Here is a 12392-nt window from a genome sequence, read left to right as displayed (position 1 = left end):
ATTCAGTGTGCATTCCTGGTTTGTGAGGGAAAGGATATGGAAAAATTATTAAAAAACCAAACAAACATGGTACAAGGATTACAGTGTATGTGAGCAGAAACTCAATCAAATTGAGCTGCTTCCAGCAATATGCTTTTGTTAGCTGCTGGAGAAAATAGTGCCTAATCTGTGTATTGTTTGACTGTGCGTAAATTCCAAGAGGCCGTGGTCTAGCAGGGAAAATTGCAATGAAGAAAAGCCTCACCACAGAGCGAACAGCCTTGCTTCAGACGTAGGGGCTGAACTGGGCAAGCTACAATCATAGAATTATAGGATTGGAAGGGACCTGAAGGGTCATCCAGTTGAACCCCCTGTACAGATGCAGATGTGCTGTCCCTAAACCACCGCAGACAAATGCTTATCCCACCTTCTTGAAACTTCCAGTGACAGATATTCCACAACTTTTCTGGGAAGCTTGTTCTATTGTTCTTGCAGTTAGAAGGTTTCTGAAATTTAATCGAAATCCGCTTTGCTGCAGTTTAAGCTCCCTGCCTCATTCTCTGCCTTTGGGTGTAGGATGTCATTGACATTTCTAGTGTCTGTGGTCCTAAGACTCCCTCCCTTGGTTAGAGCCATCATCTCATTCCTTTATTACTTCCTTTAAGAAAAAAAACCCAATCACGTATCTATCAGCTTAATATTACCTAAGACATTGGCAGCAGCTGATACTGACTTAACTCAGCAACACTGAATCGTGAATCTGAGTAAAACTAAAGAAAGCAAGTTGTTTTGACAGATACTTTGCATAAATTCTGGCTTCAGTCTTTGGGTTCCCAGCCATGTTATGTTCTCTTTAATAAAGATTATGAAGGTGGTTAGTTTGGCCTGCCTGACTGGATATTAATTGTGCCAGCCCCTATGGCTAGGAGGTGATTGACTGTGATATTCATGGGAGCAAATTATTCAGTAACCCCTTCATTCATCCTGCACAGTGTAGCATCCTAATTAATTGCTTCTCTCCCACCAGCCTCCTACACAATTCAGGGATGAATGTTTCTATTGTCACCACTTATCTGTAGGGAAGGGGCTCACTTCAAATGTAGTTGTTTGGGGTGGTGAAGTAATTCTTAATAAGGACACAGTAGAGTCGGTGCATCTTAAACAGCCTAATGCATTTACTGTACCAGCTGAATGACCAGGACTGGCACAGCTGCTTCAGAGGAAGTTATTTGACTGTGTGGTGGTGGTGGATCCATGCTGTGTGAATACATGACTAAACACCACTTGAGCCTCATGGTTCTGTGACCATTGCAAAGAAGTCCAGCATTGCAACAGAAAAAAGGTTTACCATTACAACTAGACAGTGATTCAGCTTTGAATACGGAACAAGGTTCTTGCAGCTTAGGCATCAAAGTCTTGCTGATGGGAAGTGCGAACCAAGTACCTAACTGTCCTATTATGGCTTTTTTTGTGTATACCCAACAAAGAAAAAATGACTCCAAGCTGATGGTAATAGCTTCAAGGCCTGAATACTAAAATGAATATTTTATGGGGTGCATGTGTTCTGTTTGTTCAAGGTATAACTCAAATGTTGCCCCATATTTGACTCCTGTCTATGCCCTTACATCTCTAGATTAAACTAGTGGTGCTTTGAATTTGAGCCAGATTATTTCTATACTAGAAAATCTTGCTGCTGAACTTCTGTTGGTTTACCATTGCATATATCTGCGGTCACAAAGGCCTCATCTACACATTACACTTAAGATGTGATTAACCACTTAATCACATCTTAAATTGTCACTCAGCCATATCAATTAAGTGCATGATCATGATAAAAGGAGGAATAAGACACAAAGTTATTCCACAGAACATGTGTAGTAATTGATCACAATCCCAGGCTCTCCCTGCACTGGCAATAATGTGTGATGGGATCTAATTTGCAATCCCACAATCATGCCCCCTGCCATAAATGTGTGGCATGGCATGGCAGGAAGTGTGATTGGATCACACATCAGATCCCATTGCACCTTTAGCAGCACATCTAAAGCACCAACACATATGGCTGTTTTTGCCAATATTGCGTGTCCTAACTGTAAAATATTGCATCAGCAGATGTGATGGATTGTGGGTGAGAGTCCTGGGTTTTAGATGCCATTGGCACCAGTGTTTTGTCAACAGTTGTCAGCTGAGAGACTGTTTTACCTGAATGATGCCACCTCCTCGAAAAGGCCTGAGTATTGCTGGTTTTCATCAAGTTTGTTTGTGAATGAAAGTTTAACCTATGGTGACAAAAAGGCTAAATTAGTTGGTCATTGTGGGGTATGACCCGGTGGTGCTGATGTTTGCCATTAATTATATAGGTATCAGCTGCGGCTAAACTGGACACAGTTCCTTAAGCTTTAAATGCTAATCCCATCAATCTGAGCAGCAATTCAAATTAGTTCATGTAGAGCAGTTGTTTTGCATTGGGTCTGCTCTCACTTGAGGTGGGCTTAGTCAAATGGAATAACTTAAGTGGATGCACTTGAGCTAGCTTTTTCAGTGAAGACAAGTGTGTATAGTAATAGCTAGCTGAGAGGGAAATAGATACCACCATCTCAGTTTTTCTTCAGAGTTTCTGATTTCATAAAGAGGAAAACCCCTTAAAACTCCAGCTATCTTGACTTTGAAGAGAACCTTTGTAATGTTATTAGTGCAGTGACGTCTTTTTGAGTTCGCAGAGCATGAAATAATAGCCCTGCTGTATGCGTTTCAATAAATTCTAAAACCAATCTTAAATGCAGTATTTCCAGTATTGACGGTTAAATGTTTCACTGTATATCCCAGCATGTAAAAAAGGGAGAGGAAGGTTCTTATGAGGATCTATGGAATATACTGAATGACTACTCTAGGTAAGGCTTTTAACAGTACATAGAAGCTTGAAGGGTGTGCAATTGTCTTTCCTTTTCCTGGAGTATAACTTGGCTTTCAGAAAGGTTGTTGTAAGTGTGCAGACTAAGGGAAAAGCAGGAGAAAAGTGTCAAGTGGAATAAAACAATTTGTGGAAGAAGGACAAGAGGTTATATAAGTTGAAGGGGACAGGGTTTAGAAAAACATTTGGCTAATGCTGGGCAATACAAAAATGTGATTTTTCTTTCCCCTCCTAACACATTTTTCAGGTTCCTAAGGGGAAAAATGAAGGCTGACATTTGCTTAGTTAGAAAAAACATTCAAGAGGGTGTTATGAATTTTTGCCCTTTAAACCTAGCTCAGTGCTGATAGGTGCATTAAGCTACAAATAAGTTTGGAATTTTGCTAAGCACAAGCATTCTCTGCAAAGTTGGGCTGAGGAACAAGATATTTTTATAAGCCCATATTACTACTTATTGGGTGAATGCTATAGAATTATTTATTTATTTATTTTAGTTTTAGGTAAGTGATATTTCCTGAAAGTGTAAGTCTCTGCATGCAGCATTTGTTCAGTGTCGGTTGTGACTGTTTATTTTGTTTTATGCAGATGCATGTTTCACACTACAATTATGGACCACGTTAAAGTCTTCAGGAAAAAAGATCCTTTTTGAAGGGCAGATCCATATGTTGATTTCCCCAGTAAAGCCAGACAAACAATATTTAGTATTGGAGAAGGTCTTCAAATTCCTTCTCACTGTATTGCTGTTTCAAGTTATAACTAAAGGTTTATGTTCAAACAACTAAAATTGGTGCTTTCCTGCCTGCATTCTCATCCGTCTCTTCTTAAACTTCTGTTTAGGTAGCTGTTTACCAGTGTGGATGTTGCCTTTTAATGTCTTTGTGCCTTACTTCTTCATGTGTAAAATGGGGATAATGCTCCATTCTCTTAGCCTTCATCTTCACAGTTCAGGAAACCATGGGCTTAAAATGGTATAAATCTAGTTTGTTGAAACTTTTCAAGTTTGCTATCAAAGAAGGCTCCATTAACAACTCTGCTTTTTATATCTTCCTGTGTAGGTTGCCCTATACATGAATACAAAGACTTTTTTAATGAAAACAGAAGAACTAGGAGTGCACATGACAGTAGGATAAAGATTAGTGAAGAAAATAATATTTGGCTTTTTGCAGGATTTCATAACTCTTTTTTTTAGTTTTTTTTAAGTGTTGCTGTGTGAATGTTGGAATTAATCCAGTGTGCTTTTATTGGCATATGTGAACAAATTATCAAGGGCACTAGTATTTTTATTGCTGTTATAAAAACAGGAATATTGAATGGAGGATTTGTGCGAAACAGAGATTTCTTTATTTGAAAGAGTGAGAGTTTAGAGCTTATCTAATATACCTGCAGAGTACAGGAAAATGATCCTTCTTGGATCACATCAGTTGTAAGGTGTGTATATTGTTATACATTTTCTGTTTACAACTCTAATTTTATAATTTAGAGATTGGGTAGATAAGGTCTTTTTTTGTTACATTAACTGTGTAAGAAGGTTTTATTCAGTTTAGGTCCTTATCTTTCAATCTAATTTATAAGGACCCTGATGTAAAAGCCTCCTTTGACCCTACATGAATGCAAGAAGTTTTCACGGTTCAGGACCTCATAGAAAATCAGTTGTTCATAAGTCCTTCACCCATCTTATTTTCTGTTTTTTGGAAAATGTCTATTATTCTACTTGGTTTTTTCAGATGATGTGAACTGGTTTTGAAGGGATGCTGGCATGCAGTGACTTTTGGTATGGCATATACCTCTTGGATGGAGCAGCATCATATAGCAAGATGAGGCAGGGGTTATCTAGGCTTGTATAAACCAAGCTCTTTCAGCAAATACAGCAGTATTTAATACTCATGTACTCTTTGCAAGCACCTGCACAAAGTCAAGTGACTATGTTGAAGGGCTGACTCAATCCTTTCTTTACGTTTACAGAAGGGTAGATATATTTTTATGAAGAGTGTAGATAGTTATTTTATATGCAATGTTTAAATCACCAAAAGCACTTCTGCATTTACTAAAAAGATCATGTTCAGAAAGTGGATTCTGATCTCTGTTGATTGGGAAACAGAAACCATAGCGAATAAATAGGTTTGGTCCTATTTTACTTTTTTAAAGCCTTTTATTTAAAACTGGGAGGAGAGCAGTGATTTGTTTTCACAGGGAATTTTGAGATTTAGGACACTGGTTTTGTTCCCCAAATGTTGAATTCTGTGCAAGGTGGACTTGCTGTTCTCTTCTCAGCTCCACTGGAAATCAGGGGCCCCAGCTGGGAACCCCTGATAAGCTGGTTAGACACCAGGCAAGTTTCTCTTGGAAGTCTGCCTGGGTTTTTTGGTCAAAACTGACATGTCTCAACAGAATGCTTTGATTTCAATGAATTGGCAAATTCTGTCCCAAAAAATGTTGAATTTGCTAGCGTAGCAAATCATATAGAATATGATCCTTTCCCATCTTGGTACCAGATAAGTCTGTTTGCATCTGGTTAGTGTTTTTTGTTTACTGAGTTGTTCTGTAGTCTGGGCTACCTTGCAGACACTTATTTTAGTCAGTATATGCACATGCATATTCACAGAATTTGGCAGTCAAGATTTTTAAATGACCAAATTTAAAATACTTCCTAGATAAATATTTATGAAAATTGCCATATTACCAAAAGTGCTGAGTATTTAGTAGCTTAAGTGTGAGGTTAGGAATTTTACTGTTTTTAGTTATATATGCCTGCTTTTGAACTCAAGGCAGGTAAAGCTGTCCTGAAGTTTGTTTTTCTTCTATTTTCTTGCTTGCAAATGGAAGTCCTCAGAATGAAAACGGGCAGGTGAAGGCCACATGATCTAGAAAGAACTGGGTCTCAGCTCTTCTTATTTTCAGCCTACTGTTTAAATCAGCATGCCACGTTGTTCCTTCCTTGCATATCCCTGAACACACAAGTCTGATGAGAGGGGAAAAAAACTTTAAAATTGTACGGAGGTTAAGTAAGCGTGCGCGCGCGTGTGTGTGTACACGCCTCATGTAATTTGTAGAGAATGTTGACACTTGCTGAATTTGAGTCCTATTGATCCAAACTGTTGTTCTGTTGGTTTTAGTTATAATATCCTAAGGATGTAGTTTTGGGCCCTTTTATAAATATTACTTTAGCAAGCTGTTCATTAGTTCGTTCGTTCTTTCTTTCTTTCTTTTTCATTTTAGTAAAGCAAACCAGTGTCAGGCTCATGGAAAGGGTAAATAAGTAGCAACCATCCAAGTGCAGGAGGCTTCCAGGAAATGAGAGCTCAATTGGAAGCAGCTGACTTCTGAATCACAGTTAAGGGACTTCTTCCTTTAGTTGTTGACCTTATGAAATGCTCTGCTCTGAAGTGATGGTTATTTTGCTCATTTTGAAAGAAGGATATATACACTCCTGATTATAAGCAGTTAGCATTTGACTTGCATTTTCTGATCTAAAAAAATGGAGCATTGAAGTTGAAATAATATTTCACAAAATAGTACGTTCATGGTAACATTTTAAAATTTGAATAGATGCTTCTATTTAATTTTAGTTCGCAAAGCAAAAAATAGTTTTACGTTTTCTAACTCTAACTTACTTTTTTAATCCCAAAGAAAGCTTTAAACTTAGATTTTTTTTTTCTCCCAACCTTCTCAGCATTTCACCATTGCCTACAAAAGCCACCATTCCTACATACCGTATTTACTTGAATCTAAGATGAGGCTCCCCTCCCCCATTCAACATGCAGGGGGCGGGGGGGAGCCTCTTATCATGGATTCAACTATAAGGAGAGGGGTAAGTGGGCACAATGCTGATGCAGCTCTGGGCCTGACCTGGACTCAAAATTGGCAGCCACAGCCACTGTCACATCCTCACCACCTGCCCCCTCTGCTCTGTCTGTCCTCCCATTTGCCCCTTCCCCTCCCTTTGCTGCTTACCCTCAGTTCAGGATCTGCCCTGGCTGGGGCCTGTGAACATGTGCCAGGCAAGCCAGGTTCTGGAGCCAGCAGCAGCCGTTGTGGGAGTAGCAGGCCTAGCACTGGCCACAGCTCTGGCTTTGACCCCAATTCCAAGACTAGTTGCTGCAGGGTTCAGGCAGCAGGGGGCACAGGTACTGGGGGAGCAGGTAGTGAGGAAGGAAGCCACCATGGGAAGGGTGCCAGGAGTGCATGTGGCAGAGGGGGTAAGTGATGGGGGAGAGGTGCAGGGGTCAGGACACTTTGCTCCCCTACCACTTGCCTCCCTGCCACAGTGTTGGGGCAAGAGGAGAAAATTAAGATGAGCCTCCAATTATTAGATTCTATGCATGAAAAATTATAACAATTTGTAACAAATTCTGTCTACAGAATCTAGTTATTGGAGGGTCATTCATCTTAAATTTAAAGTTGTCATTGTACTGATCCAGATGCAAATCTCCATTTTCTCATGTGAAGTATAGAGTAGGAAGAAAATGAAGGTTTGGTATGGCAAAAATAGGAATACTGGTTTGTAAGAGAAGTTGGAAGAACCACCTCTGAATCATGGGCCTCTGCTCTTTCTAGAATTAATGCAAGTGAAGCTGCTTTGTGTTTTGCGCTCAACCTTTTTTCAGGGGAAAATAATGTATGTAAACCTCCTTTCTTCTTTGTGTCTCTTGGATCTTCCTCTTTCTGCCTCATACATCCTATTTTTAGGGTCTTTATGGGCACCCATTCAGGTGACAGGCCTCTGTTCTAACACATGCTATTTAGCATGCTCCAGCAACCTCTGCATCTCATGTATTCGTCATCCCCAGGCTTCAAAGTGCTGGCGGAGGCACTCTAACCAAGACTTGTCAAATGAACTTTAGTTAAAGCAACCCCACCACCATTTTGAAGCGAAAGATGCTGAATACCTGTGACGCTGCAAATGTTTCAATTAAAGTGGCTCTTAGGGCTGCTCTAATTAAAGCATCTTCCATCTCATAGCTTGTGTATAGATGCCCTCTATCTTTGTTTTCATTACTTTAAGACTTGCATATTCTTGCATTTTGTCCTCTTCTAACCAACAGGAGATAGCACAATACAGGAAAAATACAATGCCTGGTAAGAAACTTCCCCTCTGCACATACAGACTTTTCAGGGTAGTATATTTTCTGCTGGACAAAGGTGTAGTGTTATGCTGGGCAAAACAATTTATGAGATTCCCATAAAATGGAGAAGGTTTCAAAGGTTAAGATGCAGCTATTAGTCATTTTTGTTCATAAAGCAACTCTGAAGCTTAGTGGCCGAAGTGGTTTGTGCAAAAAAGATAAAGGTCTGAGTTCAAGGTGATTCTCACTGTCACAGCCATGTAACTTTTATGGTGACACAATAGTTTCTGGTGATTGCCTGTATATTAACATAATTGTATGTGGCACTCTCTGACTCCTGATGCAAGGCATTTACCATCCAGTTACTTTAATTGCACCTGGAATGGGTTATGCTACTTTCCAGATGGTTTGTCTTTAATGCTATTTGCATACATGGCAGTTTAAGTACATTGAAACTTTTTAAGGGATTAGTAGAGATTATGGCTGTGAAAATTATTAATTCATTATAATCTGAAATTTCTGATGAACATAGAAATCTGTCTTTAGTTTTCTTTAAAAAAACAAAAAACATAACAGCTGAAGTCACAAGTATTTCCAAATCAGCCTTGTAAGAACTTTATTTGTGTGTCACAGGGCCTAGATGAAATAGAAGGTAAGCAACACTTCCTAATCAGGCAGGTTTAATATTAAACGGGGTTACTGGTAGCTCGTGCCCATTTTTATGTGAATTTAAGAAAACAAAAGTTTAGGGTTGGTGTCAAGCGTCACTTTGAACTTGCTTTCTCAGGTCAGCAATCTTGGTTTCCGGCTTGTTGACAGGTGGCTTTATAATGCTCTTGTTTTGCCTCACTTTAGTTACAAAGGGCATTTCTGGTTGAATTAAGCTTCATGAAAATTAGACTTTCTGCAGCTTTGGAGAAAGGAAATGAAATTTTATAGCAAAATGCTGAACATTAACCTCTTTATTGCTTGTAAGAATTAAAATTGTGTGGTTTGATATTTAGTATTTTGTGGTACTGTTGCAGAACCTGAAACCTGGTGGAACACTACCCACAATTGGGCAGTAGGCATTGAGGGCTATAGGCCGTACGGGTGCAACAGTAGAGAAAAGGAGTACAGGGAGGTGTTGCTGTCTATGTTAAGGAACAATGCACATCCTCTATAATCAAGATGGGATCAGAAGAAGGGCAAATAGAGGTACTGTGGGTCAGAATACAAGGGGGCTAGGGGGAAAAGGGACTTGGTAGTGGGGGGTCTATTACAGACTGCCACACCAGGAGGATAAGCTAGACCTGGAATTCTCAAGGCAGCTCTCAGAGGCCATACAGTCAAGGGACATGGTTGTCATGGGTGACCTAAACTACCCGCCCATCTGCTGGGAGGAGCAGTCAGCTAGATCTGACTGTTCACATAGATTCTTAACCTGCGTGCAGGACCTCCACCTAACACAGGAGGTATACGGTCCCACTAAGGGAAATGCCGTACTGGACTTAGTGTTTGCTACAGGGGGTGACCTGGTGGGAGATCTGCAGATACAAGGTAACCTAGGGTTTAGGGACCACCAATTGTTAGAATTCACCACCTGCTGAAAGGTGGGGAAGATAACCAGTAGGGTAGAAGTGCTAGACTTCAGAAAGGCTAACTTCAATGAGCTCAGGAGGTTAGTAAGCGAGGCACTGAATGACAAGAGCATTGGTGAGATGGGAGTCCAGGAAAGGTACTCATTTCTCAAGGGAACAGTCGTTTGGGCACAGAAGGGGACAATCCCATTGCACATAAAAGGGGGCAAAAGGGCCAAGAAATCCTCTTGGCTGAACAGGGAAATCCAGCAAAGCCTAGGGATGAAAAGAGGCATACAAACTGTGGAAGGAGGGGGTAGCCACCAAGGAGGAGTTTAGGTACTTGGCTCACACTTGCAGGAAGTCAGTTAGAAAGGCAGCAATGGAACTCAGGCTGGCAACCCAGAGCCTGGGCCGGCGGCAGCTTGGAGGCTGCAAACAGCTGCTCCGGGCTCTGGCATCAGGTCCGTACTGGTGGGTGCAGCTCAGGTACGTGGATTAAAGCTCAACTGAGCCAAAACAAAATGTTTCAGTTCAGCTTGACAAAGCATGACAAAGCAATAGGATTTGATTTGGGTTGACACAACTTGAAAAGCAATACTTTACTTCAGCCTTTCAATAAACAGCTGGTCAAAACAAAAAAAACCAACCTGACTGATGTTAGGAGGGAAATGGCTAAATACGGGAGTAGGATTACATGCCATGATTGCTAGCTACAACAGGGAGTTAGGTTTGATAACTAAAGTGCAGCTGCCTCCAGTAACAAAACTGGTAGATAATTATTCTCACTTGACTTTAGTTTCATGTCTGCTTTAGCTTTTTGACTGTGGTTTAAGACGTGTTTGTCCTGCCTTCATGAATTTGCTGTCTACAAGGATTTTTCAAAGTTGCACAAAGAAGGCTCTGTGGTCAATGACTACGAAAGTGACGAAGTAGGAAGCTTAGACCTGGACATAGACCTTGTCACATGGTACCAGAGCACTCTGACTACAAGATTCCAGGGCTGGTCCCTACGTGCACGCACATTTTGGCTAGAGTAAAGGGAGGTACTTCTGTAAGTCTACTGCTGGAGGGCCTGGGAGTTATGGGGCAGTACCTGCGCTAACCCATTGATCCTCAAAAAGGTGTGCCACGGCATGTGCTGCAAAAAAAATTATACTTAATTAGGATCTCATCTGACTTGTGCAATTTCCCATGTGTCTGGGAATTTGGCAGTGGAGGAGCAGTGGCAATTAACACTGCCATCCCTCCTCCACTGCAAAATTTCCAAGCCGCACACTCTGGGATTGGGGCCCAGCTGCGCCAGCCCTGTGTGCCAGGATTGTACCCATGGACTGGATCATCTTGCAGACTGACCAGAAAGTGCTTATCCAGCCTGAAGGGCCAGATGATTGGACATCACTATATAAGTCTGTGTGTGTGTGCAAGGTCTGTTGGGACGCAAGAGTGAAGTGTGTCACCAGTTTAATCCAGAGAAGCTGTTGATATTCAGCCGCTCTGAAAAGCTAACTTGTAATTTTAAATGATTAAATATTGACCTATATATCTAGGCGCAGAGTCTCAAAATTGTCCCTACAGTGATTTTATCAAAGTTGCTGTGAAGCGTGCACACAAAAACCAGAACATTCCCATTGCTTTTGCTTGGACTGACAGCTTCCCAAATATCCTGATATATAGAGGACAGAGTGTTACATGTGAACAACTAGTTCAGCTCCATTAAAAGAAAGAGTTTGTTTAAAGGACAGTGACAAAGCAAATCTCAGTTCTGAGAAAAATATGAACAAGCACATAAAGGATATGTCTGCCCTCCTGCTTTCTACAGCCTGGAGGTGTTTCTCACAATGAAACTGTACCTTGTTGAGCTACCAAGAAAAAAGGCAGGTTGGGTTAGCGTACAAATGTGTTCATTTATAACAAGGGTAGCCAATCTGTGGCATGTTACAGATTAAACAGGGAGTAGAAAGCAGAGGAAGGGATCACAGTGGCACTGGAGGTGGGCATAGGCTTAGTTTGTGGCACATCTGCTAAAAAGATTGACCTGCACTGGTTTATAAGATGCAGAAGAGGAGACTTCTTGCATAGCTTTGGGTTGTCTATACAGGCAACTCTTTCTGTCACAGAGATCTAGAGAGATCAAATCAAAATGAGTCTCTCAAAGGGAAGGGCTACCTAGCTAGAGTGTAAATAATTTGTTTGCCTGCTGCTGCCATTAAATTGTTAGGCTGCTCCTGCAGTGGCTTTGATGATATTTGGCACAGATCAGAGTGCTAGATTGGATTTTCTAAATAGTTTCCATTCTCTTGTTAAATCAACTGCCAGGTGCTGGGTTTACCAGAAAATGCTTGTGAATGTGGCATTTTAATAATCTTGCTTCCTTTTTCCTTTTGCACTGTATTGTATTAATTTTAAGCTGCTCTCCCTTGTTAAAGTTAAAAACATAGTTTTTGTAGCCCCTAATTGTAGATTTTAAGATAAAATGCAGCATTCTTTCCTTTTGAGATTATCTATCTAGACTTTTGGACTGTGAGGGAGATGTAGATTAGTTACCATGTCACTTTTCTAATGGAAAAATTGTGTGTGTATATACACTCATATAAATGTGTATGTATATATGTGGGTACTGGTTTGTGTGTTTATACATGCATATACACATTTATGATTGAAATGGATAGATATAAACTAATACTACACAAATATGCTTTGTATTTGCATATATTAGATATGTATATGTGTGTGTATCTTGACTCAGAATCTAGTGCATTAATTGCTAGATCTGTTTTCATCTGTGCAAATTCCTTTGGAAAATGTTCTTGTTTCAGAATATTCTTTTATTACAAAAAGAACCCCTTCCTTTGCTATGATTCCTTTTCGATAGGCAAT

The sequence above is a fragment of the Gavialis gangeticus genome, unplaced genomic scaffold (assembly GCF_001723915.1).
Source record: "Gavialis gangeticus isolate Ggan-Ray unplaced genomic scaffold, GavGan_comp1, whole genome shotgun sequence".
NCBI lineage: Eukaryota > Metazoa > Chordata > Crocodylia > Gavialidae > Gavialis > Gavialis gangeticus.
Note: the sequence above shows the minus strand (reverse complement) of the source record.